Source organism: Bos javanicus, chromosome 11, assembly GCF_032452875.1.
Source record: "Bos javanicus breed banteng chromosome 11, ARS-OSU_banteng_1.0, whole genome shotgun sequence".
In the NCBI taxonomy this organism is placed as follows: Eukaryota; Metazoa; Chordata; class Mammalia; order Artiodactyla; family Bovidae; genus Bos; species Bos javanicus.
In genome coordinates this window covers 68,442,633-68,466,517 of record NC_083878.1, presented here as the reverse complement: position 1 = coordinate 68,466,517, position 23,885 = coordinate 68,442,633, and the positions used below count along the sequence as shown (strand labels likewise).

Here is a 23,885-nt window from a genome sequence, read left to right as displayed (position 1 = left end):
TAAAATTTAAACATTAACTTGAGTCTGGCATTGTTTATCAATGACAACCCTCAAGTCAATAATTCCAGCATTGCTCCATAGGCTTTTTGGTTTTGGTTTGATTTTTGTTTTGTTTTTGTCTTTGAAACTACCCTGAAAGAATTTCATTTCACAACTTCTAATTTCCACACATCTGATTTTCTTCTTATTTTAAATAGTCCAAATGACATTTATTCTGTCTTAGAAATAAAAGGAAATTCTGAGGCAATATGAGAACATATTTGATTACATAAAACATAAACATTTTCAGATGGCAAGAGATAAAATTTTAAACGTTAAAAAATGCATGAGAATGAATATTTGCCATCAAAATGGTAGATGAGGGAATCGCCTGGTGGTCCAGCGGTTAAGAATCTGCCTTGCAATGCAGGGGGTGCAGGTTTGATCCCTGGTTGAGAAGGAAATAGCAACCCACTCCGGTATTCTTGCCTGGAAAATCTCATGGATGGAGGAGCCTGGTAGGCTACAGTCCATGGGGTTGCAAAGAGTCAGACACAACTGAGCGACTTCACCTTCACTTTTCACTTTGGGTAACTAAGATCCCACATGCCATGGAGCAACTAAAGGCCCGTGCACCATAACTACTGAGCCTGCACACTCCAGAGCCCACGTGCCACAACTAGAGAGTCGACATGCCACAGCTACCGAAGGCTGTGCTCTCTGGAGCCCATGCACCACAACTAGAGAGCCTGTGTGCCACAACTAGAGAATCCACAAGCTGCAATGAAAGATCCCACATGATGCAATGAAGACCATACATACCACACCTAAGAACCAACACAGCCAAATAAATAAATATTTTTAAATGACAGATGAGATTGTAGTTTATATCACAAACATACAAAGAGCTCTGCAAATGGATAAGAAGGGTTAAACAACTCCATATAAATACAGACTAAATACATGAGCAGGGAAATCACAAAAGAAAGAACAAGTACCACTGAGCAAAAAAAAAAAAACAAAAACCCCACACATGAATGGATGATAACTCCAATAGCACTTTACACAAAAGCAAATTCAAACAAGAGATACTAGTTTTCATCATTTATATTGGCAAAAATTAATGATAAGAACATCTTAATACAAGAAAAACTGAGGTGGACTGGGTGGGGTTTTCAGATACTAACTATTGGTGTTATGGATGACTATAACTTTTTAAAGACAATTATTTAGTAAGATATATATATAGAAAGTGATATATTTAATTCGGAAATCTCATGTTCAGTAACTTATTCAACAGAATTTAAAGAATCAGTCTTAAGGATATATGTTCCAGGATTCTTAATGCAACACTGATTGTAGTATGGGGAAAAAAAATTGGAAGATGTGAAATTCAAACAGATATAAAGGGAAGCCCGGTGCTATTGGTAGGGAAAACACAGAAATATTGGAGAATTTAACACCACAGTCACATCAATGGACAGGTCTTCTGGACAGAAAATTGATAAGGAAACACTGGTCTTAAATGACACAGCAGACCAGTTGGACTTAATAAATAAAAAAAAAGAAAACTGCATTCAACAACAGCAGAATATGCATTCTTTTCAAGTGCAAGATAGGTCACATGATAGGTCACAAAGTAAGTCTCAGTAAAATTTAAAAGATTGAAATCATGTCAAACACCTTTTACAACCACACCACCATGAGACTAGAAATCAACAACAATGGAGAAACATGCCAAAAAACCCCCACAATACACACATGTGGAGGCTAAACAATATGCTACTCAAAGACTAAAGAAATCAAAGAGGAAATAAAAAAAAATACCTGAAGACAAATGAAAAAACAAAAACACAATGACCCAAAAGCTATGGGATGCAGCAAAAGCAATTTAAGAGGTAAGTTTACAGCAACAGAAATCCACTTCAAGAAAGAAAAATCTCTAATAAACAACCTAAGCTTACACCTAAGGGAACTACTAAAACAACAAACAAATTCAAAGTCAGTAGAAGGAAAGAATCATAAATTTACAGAGCAGAATTAATTAAAAAGAAACTAAGAAACAATAGAAAACACTAGTAAAACTAAGACCTGGTTCACTGAAAAGATAAAACAACACTGACACACCTTTAGTCAGATTCATCAACAGAAAGAAGAGAAAGGGATCAAATAAATAAAGTCAGAAATGAAAACGGAAAAAAAAAAAAGAAATGAAAACGGAGAGGATATAACCAATACCACAGAAATGTAGATGATCATTTGAAAGTACTAATAACAATTATATGCCAATTAAACAGACAACCTAGAAGAAACTGACAAATTCCTAGGAATGTGCAATACCCTAGGACTAAATTAGGAAGAAATAGAAAATATGACCAAACAAATTACCAGCAATAAAACTGAATCAGTAATAGAAAAACTCCCAACAAACAAAAGCCCAAACCACACAGCTTCATAGGTGAATTCTACCAAACAGAGAACAGTAAACACTTAGCCTTCTCAAACTACTCCAAAAAATTGTGGAAGAAAGAATGCATCCAGTCTCATTCTACAAGGCCAAGAGATAAGAAGCCAGAGAAAGATATCACAAAAAAAGAAAATTACATACAAAACAAAAAGAAAATTATAAGCCAATATCACTGATGAACATAAAAATGTTCAATGAAATATTAGCAAACCAAATTTCAACAATATATTAAAAGGATCATACATCTTGATCAAGTGGGCTTTATCTCAGGGATGGAAGTAAGGTTTAATATCTGATAATCAATCATAGGATATACCATATTAACTAATCAAAAAAATAGAAATAATATGATAATCTTATAGATGGAGAAATATCTTTTGACAAAATTGAAAATTTATTTATGATTAAATCTCTCAACAATGTATGCTTAGAGAAAACATACATCAACATAATAAAGGTCATATATGACAAACCCATAGCTAACATCATAGTCAATGATAAAAAGCTGAAAGCATTTCCTCTAAGATCAAGAATAAGACAAGAATGAACACTCTTGCCACACTTATTGAGAGTAATATTGGGACTCCTAGCCACAGCAATTGGTAAGGAAGAGGAATAAAATAAATACAAACTGGAAATGAAGAAGTAAAATTGTCACTGTTAGCACATGACATGATACCATACACTGACCATCCTAAAGACACTACCAGAAAACTACTACTGCTGCTGCTGCTAAGTCACTTCAATCGTGTCCGACTCTGTGCGACCCCATAGATGGCAGCCCACCAGGCTCCCCTGTCCCTGGGGTTCTCCAGGCAAGAACACTGGAGTGGGTTGCCATTTCCTTCTCCAATGCATGAAAGTGAAAAGTGAAAGTGAAGTCCTAGAACTCATCAAAGAATTCAGTAAAGTTGCAGGATCCAAAATTAATATACAGAAATCTGCTGCATTTCTAAGTCTTAACAACAAACTACTAGAAAGGGAAGTTAAGAAAACAATCCCATTTACAGTTTCATAAAAAAGAATAAGATATCTAGGAATAAATCTAAATAAGAGGGTAAAAGACCTGTACTTGGAAAATTTATTATAAGACAATGAAAAAAGAAATTGAAAATGACACAAATGGATGGAAAGATATATTATGTTAAGTGGTTGGAAGATTTCATACTGTTAAAATGACCATAAAGCGCCAGTGTCATTTTTCACAAAACTAAAACAAGTAATTTAAAAATATGAATGGAAACACAAATGACTCCAAAGAGCCAAACCAGTCTAGAGAAAGAAGAACAGAGCTGCAGGTATCATGCTCCTTGCTACAAAGTCACAGTAAGGAAAACAGTATGGCAATGGCACACAAAAAAACAGACACATAGATTAATGGAATAAAACAGAGAACCCAGAAATGAACCCACACTTATATGGGCAATTAATCTATGACGAAGGAAGCAAGTATACACAATAGGGGAAAAACAGCCTCTTCAATACATGGTTTTGGGAAAACTGGCCAGCTACATGCAAAAAAAATCAAATGCAACTACTCTCTAATACCATGCACAAAAATAAATTCAGAATGGATTAAAGACTAAATGTAAGACTTGAACCATAAACCCTAAACCAGAGGGAAACATAAGCAGTAAGTTCTTTGACATCAGTGTTAGCAGTATTTTTCTGGATATGTCTCTTCAGGCAAGGGAAATAAAGGCAAATATAAACAAATGAGACTATATCAAGTTACAAACTTTTGCATGTGAAAGAAAGTATAGATAAAATGAAAAGGTCATCAACTGAATGAGAGAACATATTTGCAAACGATATATTCAATAAGAGGTTAATATCCAGAATATACAAAGAACATAGACAACTCAACATTAAAAAAAAAAAAATTCAAAATGGGTAGAGGCTCTGAACAGACATTTTTCCGAAGAAGACATACAGATGACCAACAAGTACATGAAGAGCGTCAACTTTGCCAACCATTTGAAAATGCAAATCAAAACCACAATGAAATATCTCCTCATACCTGTCAGATGGCTATTATAAAAAAGACAAGAAATCATAAATGTTGGCATGGATGTAAAGAATAGGAATCTTTGTACAGTATCAGTGAGAAAGTAAATTGATGCAGCCACTGTAGTGGAAAATACTACAGAAACTCTTCACAAAATTAAAATAGAACTACTTGGACCCAGCAATCCAATTCTAGATATTAATCTAAAGAAAATTAAAATACTAATTAGAAAACATGTATAAACCCCTATGATCACTGCAGTATTATTTATAGTAGCCAAAATACAGAAGCAACCTAAATGTCTATCAATAGATGAATGGATAAAGAAGATGTGGTATAAATAATGGAATATTTCTCAGCCATAAAAAAGGATGAAATCTTGTCATCTGCAACATCGAGGGACCTCGAAGGTATTATGCAATGTGATATAAGCCAGACAGAGAAAAACAAATACTGTATGATTTCACTTATATGTGGAATCTAAAAAACAAAACAAAACAAGGAAATCCCTGGTGATCCAGTGGTTAGGATTCCACAGTCTCACTGCTGGACCTGGGTTCAATCCCTAGTCAGGGAACTAACACTCCACAAGTCATGCAGCAGCCTAAATAAATAAATTTAATTAAAAAAAAAATAAAAGCCAAAACAAATGAACAAGCATAACAAAACAGAAACAGTATCATAGATAACACACAGTTAAGAAGTGATTGTCATTGGGGAGGGACTGGGGAGAGGAAAGAAACACGTGAGGGCGATTAAAAAGTTATACATTTCCAGTTGTGAAATAAATGAGTAACAGGTAGAAACATACAGTGTGGGGATTACAGTCAAACTATGCAGTATCTTTGTACATTGACTTATGACTAGAATTATCGTGGTGACTACTTTTTAATGTTTGGAAATATTGAATCACTACATTATACAGCAGGACCCAACAGTATTGGTACTGTACTGGTACTGTATTTAACAGTAACAGTACTATAGGTAACTTACATTTCAAAACAAACAAATTCTTAGAAAAAGAGATCAGATTTTTGGTACCAGAGGTGGATATGGAGAGGGAAAACTGGATGCAGTCAGTCATTAAGTATGAACATCCAGTTACAAAATAAATAAGTACTAGGAATGTAAGTTAGTAGAGGTGATGGAATTCCAGTGGAGCTATTTCAAATCCTGAAAGATGATGCTGTGAAAGTGCTGCACTCAATATGCCAGCAAATTTGGAAAACTCAGCAGTGGCCACAGGACTGGAAAAGGTCTGTTTTCATTCCAATCCCAAAGAAAGGCAATGCCAAAGAATGCTCAAACTACTGCACAATTGCACTCATCTCACACACTAGTAAAGTAATGCTCAAAATTCTCCAAGCCAGGCTTTAGCAATATATGATCTATGAACTTCCTGATGTTCAAGCTGGTTTTAGGAAAGGCAGAGGAACCAGAGATCAAATTGCCAACATCTGATGGATCATCGAAAAAGCAAGAGAGTTCCTGAAAAACATCTATTTCTGCTTTATTGACTATGCCAAAGCCTTTGACTGTGTGGATCACAATCAACTGTGGAAAATTCTGAAAGAGATGGGAATACCAGACCACCTGACCTGCCTCTTGAGAACTCTGTATGCAGGTCAGGAAGCAACAGTTACAACTGGACATGGAACAACAGACTGGTTCCAAATAGGCAAAGGAGTACGTCAAGGCTGTATATTGTCACCCTGCTTATTTAACTTATATGCAGAGTACATCATGAGAAACGCTGGGCTGGAAGAAACACAAGCTGGAATCAAGATTGCTGGGAGAAATATCAATAACCTCAGATATGCAGATGACACCACCCTTATGGCAGAAAGTGAAGACGAACTAAAAGCCTCTTGATGAAAGTGAAAGTGGAGAGTGAAAAAGTTGGCTTAAAGCTCAACATTCAGAAAATGAAGATCATGGCATCTGGTCCCATCACTTCATGGGAAATAGATGGGGAAACAGTGGAAACAGTGTCAGACTTTATTTTGGGGGGCTCCAAAATCACTACAGATGGTGAGTGCGCCATGAAATTAAAAGACTCTTATTCCTTGGAAGGAAAGTTATGACCAACCTAGATAGCATATTCAAAAGCAGAGACATTACTTTGCCAACAAAGGTCTGTCTAGTCAAGGCTATGGTTTTTCCTGTGGTCATGTATGGATGTGAGAGTTGGACTGTGAAGAAGGCTGAGCGCTGAAGAATTGATGCTTTTGAACTATGGTGTTGGAGAAGACTCTTGAGAATCCCTTGGACTGCAAGGAGATCCAACCAGTCCATTCTGAAGGAGATCAGCCCTGGGAATTTTTTTGGAAGAAATGATGCTAAAGCTGAAACTCCAGTACTTTGGCCACCTCATTCGAGGAATTGACTTATTGGAAAAGACTCTGATGCTGGGAGGGATTGGGGGCAGGAGGAGAAGGGGATGACAGAGGATGAGATGGCTGGATAGCATCACTGACTCAACGGACGTGAGTCTGCGTGAACTCCGGGAGTTGGTGATAGACAGGGAGGCCTGGCATGCTGCGATTCATGGGGTCACAAAGAGTTGGACATGACTGAGCGACTGATCTGATCTGCTCTGATCTGATAATGAAAGGACATCTTTTTTGGGTGTTAATTCTAAAAGGTCTTGTAGGTCTTCATAGAACCGTTCAACTTCAGCTTCTTCAGCGTTACTGGTTGGGGCATAGACTCGGATTACTGTGATATTGAATGGTTTGCCTTGGAAACAAACAGAGATCATTCTGTCATTTTTGTAAGTCAAATCACTATGTTGTATACCTTAAATTTACACAGTGGTCTAAGTCAATTGTTTCTGTAAAATGAAAAAAATGAAAAAAAAAGTGAACAAAACATTAACATAGTTGCTAACAGCTCAAAGCTGCATCCTTGGGAATGACCCTAGTGCCCTTTTTAGTGCCTGAGAAAACACAAAGCTGCCAAAAGAAATTACTTTGTGGGAACTTCCCTGGTAATCTAGTGGTTAAGAAGCTGCCTTGCAATGCAGGGGATATTGGTTCCATCCCTAGTCAGGGAACTAAGATTCCACATGCCCAGGAGCAACTAAGCCAACGCAGTACAACTACTGAGCCCATGCACTGTAACTGGTGAGTCCTTGTACCTCAGCAAAAGATCCTGCATAAGGCAATGAACATCCCACAGGCCACAACTAAGACCCAACACAGCCAAATAAATTTTTTTTAAAAAGAAGTTAGTGTTTGTTCCAGCAAACACTTTGAGTACGTGCATGCCTGCTGTCATTAAGTCATATCTATTTGCAACCCCATGGACTGTAGCTCAACCAGCTCCTCTATCTGTGGGATTCTCCAGGCAAGAATATTGGAGTGGGTTGCCACTTCCTCCTCCAGGGGGTCTTCCTGACCCAGGGATCAAACCCACATCTCCTGCATTGATTGGTGGATTCTTTATCACTGAGCAACCTGAGAGATACAGCCCCTATCTTCTAGCCTCTTAGGAATGGTATGAGTCTAACTATGATAAGCACAAGTTAAGGAAACCCTGTGAGTTTCACTTGAACTAACCCTTGCTTCTCATTTTCCAAAACTTTACTTCCTTGACTCTCAGTTCAGTTCAGTTCAGTCGCTTAGTCGTGTCCGACTCTTGTGACCCCATGAATCGCAGCACGCCAGGCCTCCCTGTCCATCACCAACACCCGGAGTTCACTCAGACTCACGTCCATCGAGTCGGTGATGCCATCCAGCCATCTCATCCTCTGTCATCCCCTTATCCTCCTGCCCCCAATCCCTCCCAGCATCAGAGTCTTTTCCAATGAGTCAACTCCTCGCATGAGGTGGCCAAAGTATTGGAGTTTCAGCTTTAGCATCAGTCCTTCCAAAGAACACCCAGGGCTGATCTACTTCAGAATGGACTGGTTGGATCTCCTTGCAGTCCAAGGGACTCTCAAGAGTCTTCTCCAACACCACAGTTCAAAAGTACTACTGAGCTCCAAATCATTCCACTCCCTTTATCCTCTGTGCCTTTCTAAAAGAGCAGATCATCTCTGTACAAACTGAAGTGAAGTGAAAGTCGCTCAGTTGTGTCCAACTCTTTCCAATCCCATGGACTATACAGTCCATGAAATTCTCCAGGCCAGAATACTGGAGTGGGTAGCCTTTCCCTCCTCCAGGGGATCTTCCCAACCCAGGTATTGAATCCAGGTCTCCTGCATTGCAGGAGGATTCTTTACCAGCTGAGCCACAATGGAAGCTCAAGAATACAGGAATGGGGCGCAAACTGAGGTATCAGGGAAGCCCCTGTACAAATTGAAATTGATTTCAACTCACATTGGAATTTCTGTATTGCAATAGTATATTACTAATACAAATTTAAACTTAATTAGTGTCCACATTGTATTCAAACTGAACCTTCCCCTATTGTGATACTATATTATTGACTACAATTTAAACTTTAAATATTGTCCAACTTTTTTTTATCTTTGACAACACTGATATTTATAACTCTGCCAAAGCTCCATGTTTCTTTCTTTCAAACCACCTTGAAGAAATTCATTTTCTACCTTCTCATTTCCCCATAGCTCATTTCTTTCTTATTCTAAGTAGTCTAAATGATTACTTACTCTGTCTTAGACAGCATGTTGCAGCCTGGTGGGGCATAGACCAGGACCTGCCCCATGACTTGAGGGTGCGGCAAACTGTTCCCTCCTGATTGTCCTAGCAAGCATGCTGAAGGGACATTTTTGGGGCGGGACATGCTCTCTGCTCCATTCACTGCCCACCCCTGCATCTGTCCTCATGGAAACAAAACAAGATATTCCTGATCAACAGCAGAGCCTTCATTAATCAAGCTCCCCAGTATAGCTATTCCCTAATGATCTCATGTGACTTCTGGTAATAAAAGTGTGGGCTGAAAGGAGCCATTCTCTCTTCCTGCCATGGAGAACAGGAAGGCCCCAACTCCTCGATTGCCAAATTAGACGTGCCTGTCCTTTCATTGCGCTTGCCCCTGTTTCCGGTCTTTCTCACTCGCTGTGCTGGATGTGGCAACAACACAGAAAATTCAGAAGCAATATGAAAAGATAAACACATCTGATTCCATAAAACTTAAACATTCTCAGATAGCTAGAGATAGAATTTTTAAAGTTTTTAAAAAGACATGAGAAAAAAATCTGTCACTAATGTGACAGGCAAGATTGTAGTTTATATCAGAAATACACACAGAGCTCTACATATGGATAGAAAGAGGTAAACAACTCAATATAAATACACTAGGTATATAAAATAAATTGCCTGGAGAATCCCAGGGATGGGGGAGCCTGGTGGGCTGCCATCTATGGGGTCGCACAAAGTCGGACACAACTGAAGTGACTTATCAGCAGGTATATAAAAGGCAAATCAAAAAAGAGAAAGCTAGTACCATTGGTCAAAAAAACACACATGAAGAGATGCTAAACTCCAGCAGCAGTTTGAAAGTGAAAGTCACTCAGTCTTGTCTGACTTTTTGTGACCCCATGGATTATACAGTCCCCATGGACTATACAGTCCATGGCATTCTCCAGGCCAGAATTCTGGAGTGGGTAGCCTTTCCCTTCCCCAGGGGATCTTCCCAAGCCAGGGATCGAACTCAGGTCTCCCACGATGCAGGCAGATTCTTTACCAGCTGAGCCACAAGGGAAGCTTAAGGAAAGTAGTACTTTAGATGAATGCACTTGATCTTAAACAGGGAGATACAAGTCTTAATTGTTCATATTAGCAAAAATTAAGACTAAAAACAATTTAATGCAGAAGAAAATGAGATGAAGTAGTTGATGATCTCAGGAACTGACTTTGTTCATGTGGATGTAAATGAATAAAACCTTTTAAAAACATTAGTTATTAAGATATGTAGAGAGAGATAACACGTATTTCAAAAATCCCAAATTTCTGAAAAATTTCCAAATACGAAATCTATTCTATAGAAATAAAAGAGCTAGTTACAAGGATATATATCCTAGGATGCTTATTGCAACATTATTTGTAGTATAGGGGGAAAAACAGATATAAAATAATAACAGACCTAAGGAAGACATTGACTGAAATGCAGTAATAGTAGTGATGTTAACATCCCACTCACCAGGACTTCCTTCATGGTCCAGTGGTTAAGACTCCCACTGCTGAGGGCCCAGGTTCAATACCTGGCTGGGGAACTAAGATCCCGTAAGTCAAGCAGCACAGCCAAAAAAAAAAAATGTCAACAAATAATAACTTTTGGTGAGGATGCAGAAGAAAGGAAACCCTTGTACACTGTAGGTGGGTGTGTAATCTGGTGCAGCCACTGTGGTAAACCATTTGGATAGTAGAAAAAAAAAAAAAAACACACCAGCTGTGCAACATGGCTGCCCCCCACCAAAAAATTACAACAGAACTACTATACAATTCAACTGCTTCACTTCTGAGTATTTACCAGAAAAAAAAAAATTCAAAAAGATATGTGCACCTTCATGTTCACTGCAGGATTATTTACAAACAGCCACGATACGGAAGCATCTTAAGTGCCCATCAATAGATGAATGGATTTAGAAGTACTGTATGATTACACACATGTGTGGAATCTAAAAAACAAACAAATGAATAAACATAACAAAACAGAAACAGAGTTGTAGATACAGAGAATGATCAGGTAGTTGTCAGAGGTGGAGGTCATGAGCAGGAATGAAATAGATAAGTGAGATTAAGAGGTACAAAAACAATAATAATAAAACAAGAACAGTGGACCTTGAATCTATGTCAATGAATGCTATTTATGGTCATTTATTCAATTTGCCACTGAATACATCGTGGCATATTCTAGGAACTCTTTGCAGCTGCCTTCTCAGTACTCTGCAGGTATCCCGATGAGTTCTCATGCTGAGATCTTACTGTTTGTTTGGCTTTAAATATTTACTTATTTGGCTGTACCGGGTCTTCACTGCTGCACGCGGGAACTTTTAGTTGCAGCCTGTGAACTCAATTGCAGCATGTAGTATCTAGTTCCCTGACCAAGCATCGAACCCAGGACCACTGCATTGGGAGCACAAAGTCAGCCACTGAACCACCAGGGAAGCCCCAAATCATATCAAATGATGACCTGAAAATTTTATTCTTGGAGACTTAAGGGGCACTTGTACGTTTCTTAGGCAGGGACATAGTGGGATATGAGTGGAGTGCTCAAGGAAACATAGGTGGCCATGTTTTTGTTAAATCTGGCTTAATTGACAAACAAGTAGATACATGGTCTGAACAAACTGCTAGTGAAATAAAAGGTGAATTATTCTGCTCTGAAGAAAAGGGACATTTGCTCCTTCTGGCCACAAGGTGTCCTCAGGCAACTGAGAACCTAGTGGAAGCATCTGAAGATCAATCCTTCCAACGTGGACCAGTCTCACAGGGAATCCCAGCACAACCATTAAGGAAATGCTGCTCTTCCTGAGACGCACGATGTAAAGACTGATCATCTAGTGCCCTGAGCACCCAAAGCAGTTTTAAACTACCAGAGGGAAAAACAGAGACATGTCAAAGAGTCAAAAATCCAAGGCTAACTCTTTGGGGAGCTTAAACTCAGAAACAGTACACATCTGATCCACCACACTCTTCTCAGAAAATTGTTCAGATCGTATCTGAGTTAGGGTACCAAATTAATAATAGGAAATTGTTCCTCGAAAGCCTAACAGCTCGCTGACAGGCACCTATGGGCACCCCAGTAGGGCTTATGTACAACACTTATGGATAGGGAAGTCTGGTGTACCGCAGTCCATGGGGTCATAGAGTCGGACACGACTGAGCAACTGAACTGAACTGAAATATGAACAAAATACTTGCAAATGCTTATTTATTTGGGAACTGAGGAATGTTGCGCCCCCAAAATGACTAAGATGGGGCTCTTCTCACCTTTCCAGGCTGGCTTTGCACATGCATTTACATAATGCCAGCTTGATCAACATCTTTTCAGAATTCAGACCCTAACGGAACAAGTTCTTCTAGGAGGAACTCGCTTTTCTCTCCCTAAGCCTTGATATGTAAATTTTCTACCAAGGCTCTCAGGAAGTCTTAGCTTACTCCTATCTAAACCATCTGCAATTCCTGAGACTAAGAAGAAAAAAATGGCAAGGAGGCCTTTTTAAACTCACGCAAATAAAATTAACTACTCCAATTTTGGGGCTTCCCAGATGGCACAGTGGTCAAGAACCTGCCTGCCAATGCAGGAGACAAAAGAGATGTGGGTTTGATCCTTGGGTCAGGAAGATCTCCTGAAGGAGGGCATGGCAACCCGGTTCAGTATTCTTGCCTGGAGAATCCCATGGACAGAGGAGCCTGGCAGGGTTGCACAGAACCAGACACAATCGAAGCAATTTAGCATGCATGCACTCCAATTGCTATTTACAAACCAGTGAGTTTATACTGTAATCCCTGATTCATGACTAGATTTGAAAATGAAGTCATGAAATCTCTGGTTGTGTCTGTCTATATATGTGTGCGTGCTCATTCACGTCGGACTCTGCAATACTGGAGTGGGTTGTCATTTCCTCCTCCAGGAAAGGATCAAATCCATGTTTCCTGTGGCTCCTGCATTGGCAGGTGGATTTTCCACCACTGAGCCACCTGGGAAGTCCTGTATGTATGTAAGTTATAGATATGATATACCTTTACTGTGAATGACTTTACCAAAATTAACTTGTAAATTAACTGTATTTAATTGGCTTAAAGAAAATTAAACTCTTACGTAAATACTCAGAAATAGAAAAGAAACTAATTCAAATGAATTTTAGGTTCATATGATTTGAAAAATACTCAAAAACAGTTTTCAGTTCAGTTCACCTCAGTTCAGTCGCTCAGTCATGTTTGACTCTTTGCGACCCCATGAATCGCAGTACGCCAGGCCTCCCTGTCCATCAACAACTCCCGGAGTTTACCCAAATTCATGTCCCTCGAGTTGGTGCTGCCATCCAGCCATCTCATCCTCTGTCGTCCCCTTCTCCTGCTGTCCCCAATCCCTCCCAGCATCAGGGTCTTTTCTAACGAGTCAACTCTTCGCATGAGGTGGCCAAAGTACTGGAGTTTCAGCTTCAGCATCAGTCATTCCAATGAACACCCAGGGCTGATCTCCTTCAGGATGGACTGGTTGGATCTCCTCGCAGTCCAAGGGACTCTCAAGAGTCTTCTCCAACACCACAGTTCAAAAGCGTCAATTCTTCGGTGCTCAGCTTTCTTCACAGTCCAACTCTCACATCCGTACTTGACCACTGAAAAAACCATAGCCTTGACTATACGGACCTTTGTTGACAAAGTAATGTCTCTGCTTTTTAATATGCCATCTAGGTTGGTCATAACTTTCCTTCCAAGGAGTAAGCGTCTTTTAATTTCATGGCTGCAATCATCATCTGCAGTGATTTTGGAGTCCAAAAAATAAAGTCTGACACTGTTTCCCCATCTATTTCCCATGAAGTGATGGGCATTACTATAAGTCAAATAAGGTCTTATTATATGTTAAAAAAAATTAGCAAGAAAAAGAACTTGATCTGATGAAACCAAGATTCTTTCATCAATTGTATTGTAAATAGATCTTTAACCACCCCTTTTAAAGTCTTTTGTCATTTAACAGACAGCTATTGTTGCTCTCTGATACTTTGGAAAAAGATATTTCATCTTCAAGAATATTCTTAGTAAGGACCTTTTGACAAGTACAGTTTCTAATAACTTTCAAATCATACCACTAATCTGAGTAAGAAATTAAAGAATTCTAATGGAAAACCGATGATGGTTTCATAAACTCTTAACAGACAATCAAGATCAACAAGAATTAGCTACAACAGGACTGAATGGACTGATGAATATAATTTTTATGACTTTTTGTCTGAAATATTATTGGCTTTCAATATTTGTTTTCCAGTTTTAAGGAAATCTTTCCCCTTAAGCTAATAAAGACTTATAGCAACTTGGTGTTAGTCACTCAGTCGTATCCGACTCTTTGCAACCCTATGGACTGTCCATAGGCTCCTCTGTCCATGGAATTCTGGAGGCAAAAACAGTGGAGTAGCCATTCCATTCTCCAGGGGACCTTCCTGACCCAGGGTCTTCTGCATTGCAGGCTGATTCTATCTGAGGCACCAGGTAATTCTGTCAGATTACCATCTGAGGCACCAGGGAAACTTGTACCTTTTTAAGCAGAATTTAAATATTTATCCTTTCTCCATAACTGCTCATTCCAGAATTTGGAAACTCTTAATGAATATTCTTATTTTTAAGCAATATAGTTATTTGAGAAGTTTTCTTATAAGAGTGCATAACTGGAAACACTGGTAATATTACTTTGGCTTTTATTTAAATGTCGCATTACAGGGTATTTATAGAATCAAATATGACCAAACAGCTTTGAAGATCTAACGTGAACTTTATGACACCATAAAGCCTCTTGGAAACAACCTGGTACTCTGCTTGCAGGGTTCTCAGCAGCCTTACTAGGTAAAGAAAGAACTCCACCTCCTGGCTGGTAAAGGAATCTCCAGATATTCTGGAGACCACTAGAAGACAGGAATTCACCCAAATCTATAGATACTGCGCAGTCAGAATCTAATAGCAAGCCCTTGGGGTGGCTTTCCCGCCCTTGAGAATCCTTTTAAACATTCAGCCTGAGATTCCTTATGAAAACTTCCAGAAAAGCCAATTTAAAGAGCCTATAGAATCAATTGCTGCTGCTAAGTTGCTTCAGTCATGTCCGACCCTGTGCAACCCTATGGACTGTAGCCTGCCAGGCTCCTCTGTCCATGAGATTCTCTAAGCAAGAATACTGGTGTGAACTGCCATGCCCTCCTCCAGGGGATCTTCCTGACCCAGGGATCAAAGCCACATCTCTTATGTCTCCTGCACTGGAAGGCAGGTTCTTTATCACTAGTGCCTTACGTGAATAATCAAGACAAATTATTGAAACCAGGTTTATTTTGCAAACAAATTAGTCTTAATTTGGCTATATTTGGTGGAAATGAGGATAATTTTATTTTTCCAGATACCTTTTATTTTTTTATTTTTAAAAAATTATCTACTTAAATTGGAGACTAATTACAATATTGTAGTGGTTTTTGCCATACATTGACATGAATCAGCCATGGGTGTACATGTGTCCCCTATCCTGAAGCCCCCTCCCACCTCCCTCCCCATCTCATCCCTCAGGGTCATCCCAGTGCACCAGTCCCGAGCACCCTGTCTCATGCATTGAACCTGGGCTGGCGATGTGTTTCATGTATAATACACGTTTCAATGCTATTCTCTCAAATCAGGAAATGAGGATAATTTTAGAGAGAAAAAAAATTATGTTTCAACAATATAACTTTGTGGATATTAAATTTTAGTGTTCATTTTTTTTTTTAATTTACTGCCTAACATTCATTTCCTGAATGGCTTCTCATTACTATGCTATATTATTGTTAACTTTAAATTTTTCAAGAGCATTCTAAGCTTCTTTCTGAAGCTTATCACAGAAATCTATCTTTGGGTGAAGATCAAGTACCCCATGACCTGTAATCAGGTAGATTATGCATACTAGGAAAGGCATTATTTAAAGGATTATCTCCAACCTAGATGGAAGATCCTTACCAGGTATTCTTAACTAACTCACATACAGTAAAACTGAAGGAAATTGACTTTTGGATTCTTATTTCCCACTTCAAAAGGGTCCTGCACTGGGCTGGTAGAGAGACCTGCTGACTTCAACTCACTTTAATACATTGCTCATATAGAAGGGAAACGGACACCCACACTAGGACAAGAAGATAATATCAGAGGTAGACAGCTATCCTAAGATGCTGGACCTGACGTGTATGATCATTTATAGTTTTTTACTGATTTCCTGGACTTTTGTATAAACCAACTTTTTTCTATCACGGACACAAATCCTATGTAGAGTTTTAAATTAATTCAATTGTTTTACAGTCAATAGCCTATGTCCAACTTTTCCTAGTGTACTGTAGTGGACTTCTCTCCAAGGCTCTAATTGGATGGCACTTAGAAATTTTATTTTAGAAAAAAGATACTCTAGGACTGCATAAGCTACTGCTGATATCACTAAGTGGGACTCTCTTATCCAGCCAGTTAATGACATTTGTTTGCAGTATGGCCATAAATACTCCTTTTCACTAGATGCTAAAATATTAGTTAGCTCCTACTAAGATCCAGTGAATTCATGGAACAAATTTATGGCCTTGGCTCTCCCCAGGCTGGTTAGAAAGATGCACTATTAGTTTTACTCATGCTCAAGGTCACGTAGAGGAGGTAGCCTTTGAAACTGCCCCTGTCAATCTGCCTTTAAAGTGAACACACAGGGATCAGTCTTCCACTGGTATGATCACTTAGTCAACGAATTTATTCCTTCATTTGAAGATGTCATCATTCACAGAGACTTTAACAAAACTCACCCAGCAAGCCTTAAATGATAGTAACCAAGTCATTAGCTTGCTTAATTCATAAGTTTCCATGATGAGAAAATTCCGTGGCCCTGGATATTTTTAACTGCTTCCCAAGAGGCTTCTAATATAACCCATATTGTGACACAAATGAAGGCTTCAATTTCCACTCTGAATGACCTTCTTTCGAGTTTAGGGGAGATGCGAGGAAAATGGTTTGGTTTGGGAAGGAAGAGGTCGTATCTTTACTAACGGTATTGTTACTCGTTTTAATATATTTATTTATTTGACTGCACCAGGTCTTAGTTGCAGCACAGGGCATCTTCAATTTTCATGTGTCTTAGTTGCAACATGCAGGATGTAATTCCCTGACCAGGGATCGAACCCAGGCCCCCTGCATTGGGAGCACAGAGTTTTACCCACTGGACCACAGAGAAGTCCCTGGCATTGTTATTATTGATGGTAATTTTGATTACAGTTTGTGTGACTTATAAAGTGATGGCTTCCTGCATTTCATGCTGTGTATCACCAACTTCTACTAAGACAGTAACATCTAAACTGCTTGAAATTATTGATCACATCTATAGTTCCCTATAAAATAATGAACATTCACAATGCATATACAATGTAAAACTGGCTTAAGTTCTATTGGACAATTTGGATTGACCGTTAGTCCTTGCCAGACATTCTACCAATATGTACATGCATGCGTGTTAATTCGCTTCAGTCCTGTCCAACTCTTCTTAGACACTATGGACTATACCCTACCAGGCTTCTGTGTCCATGGGATTCTCCAGGCAATAATACTGGAGTGGGTTGCCTTGTTCTCCTTCAGGGGGTCTTCCCAACCCAGGGGACAAACCCGAGTCTCCTGTGGCTCCTGCATTGCAGGCAGATTCTTTACCACTCAGCCACAGAGGAAGCCCCTCTACTAGTACTGCTGCTGCTGCTGTCGTTTCAGTCGTGTCCAACTCTGTGAGACCCCATAGACCGCAGCCCACCAGGCTCCCCCATCCCTGGGATTCTCCAGGCAAGAACACTGGAGTGGGTTGCCATTTCCTTCTCCAATGCATGAAAGTGAAAAGTGAAAGTGAAGTCGCTCAGTCGTGTCCGACTCTTAGCAATCCCATGGACTACAGCCCACCAGGCCCTCCGTCCATGGGATTTTCCAGGCAAGAGTACTGGAGTGGGGTGCCATTTCCTTCTCCAATGCATGAAAGTGAAAAGTGAAAGTGAAGTTGCTCAGTCATTTCCGACTCTTAGCGACCCCATGGACTGCAGCCTACCAGGCTCCTCCATCCATGGGATTCTCCAGGAAATAATACTGGAGTAGGTTGCCTTGTCCTCCTCCAGAGGGTCTTCCCAACCCAGGGGACAAACCCGAGTCTCCTGTGGCTCCTGCACTGCAGGCAGATTCTTTACCACTCAGCCACAGAAGAAGCCCCTCTACTAGTACAATCCCCCCTAAAAGGAAAGAAAGAGCAGACTTTTAGAACCAGGAATGGAGGGATATGATGGTCCTAGAGCAGGTAAGCAACCATTCTGGGTGGCATCAAGGAACCAAATATTTGATTACCAAATGCCTCCTATCAAAAGATTAAGGATCAAAAGAAGGAGTTAATGAAATAAAATCATTTTTAAGGCACGACAAAAAAATTTAAACATAAAACTCTCTCTGCTCACTTAGGCCACTACTTCTCTTTAGTGTGCACTGTGCTTCCGCAATTATGTGTTAACCAGATTTCCTTAAAAGACACAGGAATTCCTGCTTGATGGTAAAGAGCAAGTATTTCTGGCACCAGAAAAGTAATTCCTTAGGATATAACGTGAGGGATTGAGCATGGGGATGTTTTATTTCTTTTCCTTCTCAACTGAAGAGGGTTTTCATTTCTAGCTCAAATGTTCTTCTTATTTTATTTATTATTATTATTTTTGGGGTGTACCATACACCATGCATGATTTTAGTTCCCCAACCAGGGATTGAACACAGTCCTGGGCAACGAAAGCACTGAGTCCTAACCACTGGACCTCCTGGGAATTCCCACATTTCTTTCTTAATCCTTAATCTGCATCTGTACATGCAGATTTGGACGATGCAAACTGTCATCATTTGTTTTGTCTTCAAAATGTATATAACTTTGTATTAATTTCTTTTTCTTTTTTTTTTTTAAGTGCTAACATTCCAGCAACAGCACAAGGTGAGCTGTTGCTGAAGCCATAGGAGGAGGACTATGGGCAGGGCATGAGGAATGTTCCCTCATTCTAGGAGGATGGGAACAGTTCTGGCTGCCCCAGAGCGGGATGTGTGCGGGTCTTTGGCCAGGCCACAGTCTACATAGGAAAACAATCAGTCACAAAGTTATGGGAATGCCACATAAGCTTGGCTATCGGCCCGGGCGCCACAAAGGAGCCCAGGGCAGGTCCTCTGCACACTCGTTGTTAAAAACTCTACAGGGTGAGGCTGTACATAAGTTTATTACAAAAGAGTTGTACTTACAAAAATCTGTACACACAGGTGAAAACTCTCAAAATTCTCATCTATGTGTCACAAGTTGCTAAGCCAAAATATTAAAAACAGGGTAAAATTATAAACTTCTCAATTCTTTTCAAAAGGATTAATTTTTTAAAACACATATGCTACTTTCTTTAGCAAATCCCACAGAGAGACTGAGCAGCCCAGCCCTCCTTGAGCCCCAGAGGCCTTGCACCATGAATGGGCCTGGCCAGGAGACACTGTCCAGAGTCAGGGCAGGAGAGCCAAGCCCACAGTGCAGAACAGAATGCTGAAACACACGCAAAAGAAGGAAGATGTCTTTAGCTAAAACCTTGGCATTAAATGAAAGAGGCAAACAGGATGGAAACATGCAGTCCTACCAGCCAGGTTGGGGAAGAGTCAGGAAACAGGCAACTTTTCAGGCTGGCTCCAAGAGCAGTGGGAACCAGGTCTGGGCACATACCTTGATGGTAGAAAGTTGTGTTTCAACCAGTTGGGTGTGCCCACTAGGCCTGGCAGGGAGCACATACAAGAAAGAAACAGGGAAGGGTAGGTGGGCCATCCTGGCCACCACCAGCTCATCAAGTAACTAATGTGGATGTAGTGCAAAAAAAGTCACCACTAAGTACTATGGGCATGCTCCCTGCTTGCCTTAATGGTCACATGGCCATGCTGGGCCAAAGGCAGGACCTTGTTCTTATCCTGAATGCCTGTGTCCTCAATCACAGAAAGAGTCCCCAAAAAGACTTTTCCCAGGGTGCATGGGACAGGAAAGACAGAGCCCTGTCTCCTTACATGTTAGTTGAGAGGTCCTGGGTCTGGGTATCAAGATGCACAGTTGCACTTCTCTTTGTAGTCTGTGTCCCCTGTTGGCACCAGCAGGTGAGAATGGGGGACAGAGGAATATCTGGACCTCTCACCTCATGGCAGAGCACCCAGCCTGAGCCCCACCTTAACATATCACAATAGCCCTTCCACACTGGCGAGGTGTCCAGGAAAACCCACAGGGTGGCCTGCTGAATAGTATGTGGTACAGTTTCATGGAGTAGCAGTTTCATGGGTCCTGATGTTCCTAGAGTACAGCTCCATGGTTCTCAGGTGGGCACCAAGCCTGGAGGGCCATAGGGAGTTACCAAGGCAATGTGGCTGTTCTGCCTGACCTCAGAGACCACCTGTTTAAGGCCAAAGCAGAATGTGGAGCCAAATGGGTTGGAATTGTTTGGGCAGGAGGACTTGTGCAAGACAACAGGTTCCCCCCACCCCCACCCCCACCCCACAGGATGGCCCAGAAGCTCCTGAATGTTGTCCCACTTGCTGTAGGTCATGTGTGTTTCTGTCTGACCCTCTGTGTTTTCTCTCTTTACAGATAGTGGAATCTTGAATTCACTGTAGTGATACATATTAAAATTATAATGTCTAGGGTAACTGGTGTGTAGGACAAACCTCTTCATTTTGTGTGTATTCCCATCAAAGCAGATGTTCATTCTGAGAGTGAAGTAGTTAAAAAGCAGTCATGGGACTTCCCTGGTGGTCCAGTACCTAAGAATCCACGTTCCAAAGCAGGACATGGGTCCCATCCCTGGTGGGATCCCACATAGCCCAGGGAAACTAAGCCCACATGCTCTAGAGCCTGTGCTCCACAACAAAACAGTTCACAAGCTGTTAAGGAAGACTCAGAGCAGCCAAAAAGAAACCGTAGTCATTACACTTGGATGGAACTTGCTTGTGAGGCGAAGGAGAAAGAATCTTCATCTTGTCTTCTGACTTGTAGAAGACCTTGTGTGGAGAGTCAAGCGTGCTAAGAACATCTTGGCAGGAATCGCCAAAATATACTAAGATTTCAAATACCTGCATCTGGGCCATCTGGTAATAAGTTGGGTCCCCACCTGTGGCAAGTAGGCAAAGTTGTAAACCTGAGGATCCACTTTCATATCAAAGATTATCTACACTCTCAGCATACATGTTGCCTGGGAAACATCTCAGGGGCATCATGGGAGCCTCGGTATCCTGTAGGCTGTTTCCACTGTACATGTACATTCATCTCACAGTTGCTCTGTGGGGTACCTGGAGAGAAGCCAGAACATGGGCAAAATTGGGCTCATACTCAGGAAACTTGGTGCATGAGTCTAGCTGAAAAGAGAAAGACAGTCCTCTGAGGTTGAGCTGAAAAAGCTGTGCAGTGGAGTTGTCCACTCCAGGATGGGTTGCACCGAAGACTGGTCAATCTGCTCAATTAAAATGCACACCACAATAGTTTAACTGTACTTTCAGTTCAGTTCAGTAGCTCAGTCATGTCCGACTCTTTGCGACCCCATGAATTGGAGCACGCCAGGCCTCCCTATCCATCACCAACTCCCGGAGTTCACCCAGACTCATGTCCATTGAGTCAGTGATGCCATCCAGCCATCTCATCCTCTGTTGTCCCCTTCTTCTCCTGCCCCCAATCCCTCCCAGCATCAGAGTCTTTTCCAATGAGTCAACTCTTCGCAAGAGGAGTTTCAGCTTTAGCATCATTCCTTCCAAAGAAATCCCAGGGCCGATCTCCTTCAGAATGGACTGGTTGGATCTCCTTGCAGTCCAAGGGACTCTCAAGAGTCTTCTCCAACACCACAGTTCAAAGGCATCAATTCTTCGGCGCTCAGCCTTCTTCACAGTCCAACTCTCACATCCATACATGACCACGGGAAAAACCATAGCCTTGACTATACGGACCTTTGTTGGCAAAGTAATGTCTCTGCTTTTGAATATGCTATCTAGGTTGGTCAAAACTTTCCTTCCAAGGAGTAAGCATCTTTTAATTTCATGGCTGCAGTCACCATCTGCAGTGATTTTGGAGCCCCCCAAAATAAAGTCTGACACTGTTTCCACTGTTTCCCTATCTATTAGTCAAGTGATATATTTGAATCACCTTAAGTTTCTGATTGAAAGCTTCGAACAGTAGTTTGATCCTCTCCCGAGTCAGGTTATGGATGAGGTCATGCTTAAAAGAGACCAGTGCCAATACATATTGCTCTTTCCCCAGAGAGCGCTCAGGCACCACCTCCAGATCCACCATTGATTGGGCCCACCAGGCCGGGGTGGCCTCCTGTGCACAAGGGCTGGAGCTCCCTCACCAGCAGCAGCATGGGGCAGCCCTGAGCACTAACCTCTAATGGGCAGAAAATCCTCAGAGCTTGCTGAGAGACTGTCTCCTGGGTTAGAATCCTCTTGATTATAAATTGGCTTGAATAAAATTCTCTATTTCTTTTTTTTTAATTACCTATTTATTTAATATCTTGCTGCACTAGGTCTTAATTGCCATATGCAGGAGACATATATATATATAATATATAATTTTTAGTTGTGGCCTGTGGCCTCTTTAGTTGTGGCATTTGAATTCTTAGTTGTGGCACATGGGATCCAGTTCCCTGATGAGGGAACAGAGTCTTAACTACTGGACCACCAAGGAGGTTCCTCTATTTCTTTCTTAGATTAACCATTGATCATTTTTTTGTGGACAATGTGAAATGTTCAGAACAGACAAATCTGTAGAGAGGGAAGATCAGTGGATTGGGGAGGAGGAGTGAGATGGGGTATTGGGAGTGACTTCTAATTGGTAAGGGTTTCCTTTGGTGGGGGGGGTGAAAATGTTTTAAAACTGATTATAGAATGGGTGCATACCTCTGTAAATATACTAAAAAACCATTGGATTATACACTTTTTTTCCTTTGACTGATGGTATACAGTATCTCAGTTTCCAGACCAGGGATTGAACCGAGGCCATGGCAGTAAAAAAAAACCCCCAGAACCCTAACCTTTAGGCCACAGGAAATTCCTGAATTACACATTTTAAAAATTTATATTGTTCACCCTCAAAATATTATTACTTGATGTCTTTGAATAAAATCCCAACAATGTACCACAGAGTCTAAATTCAATTTCAAAAATGATTATCTAAAAATGCTGCAGTCTAAATGAACTACTTCAAAGAAAACATCACATTTTTGGGCATGTACATTTCCCAATGTTTAAAAAATTTTTTACATAATTTAAAATGCAATACAAAATGCGTAATGAGTATACTGACATACATTTTTCTGCCTCCCTGGAAGAGGATAAAAATTTGTATATCTTCTTATTCCTTCAGTTTTAGAACTCTTGGATTGATCTGTATTTAATAACTGTTTCTTAAATATTTTCCAGTGTACATTGATTATACCAAGGAAATTCAAATATAAAGAAAAATTCCTCAAAGATCTGGAATATATTCCTGGCTCAAAAATTTGGTTAACACCAAGAGGACAAATTCTTAATGAAACTCTTACTTTTTTTTTCCGGCTGCGCCGCGTGACTTGGGGAATACTTAACCAGAGTTTAAACCTGATTTCGGCAGTGAAAGCGTGGAGTCCTAAATACTGGACTACTAGCAAACTCCCGGAAACTCTTTTAAATTCCAAAAAAAACAAAAAAAATTTTTTTAAAGTGAGATTTTTCATACAGAAAAAGTAGGAACATCCATTCAACCGTACCAAAATGAAAGAAAAGAAATCAT

The 23,885-nt window shown here is 40.4% G+C and overlaps 1 protein-coding gene and 1 pseudogene across 1 annotated transcript in view; both read right to left on the bottom strand.

The window, feature by feature from the left end:
• Window positions 1-23,885, bottom strand: part of PCYOX1 (prenylcysteine oxidase 1) — a 46,936-nt gene that overhangs the window by 22,916 nt on the left and 135 nt on the right. The window lies entirely within an intron of this gene.
• On the bottom strand, window positions 15,628-23,878 carry LOC133257266 (phagosome assembly factor 1-like; annotated as a pseudogene).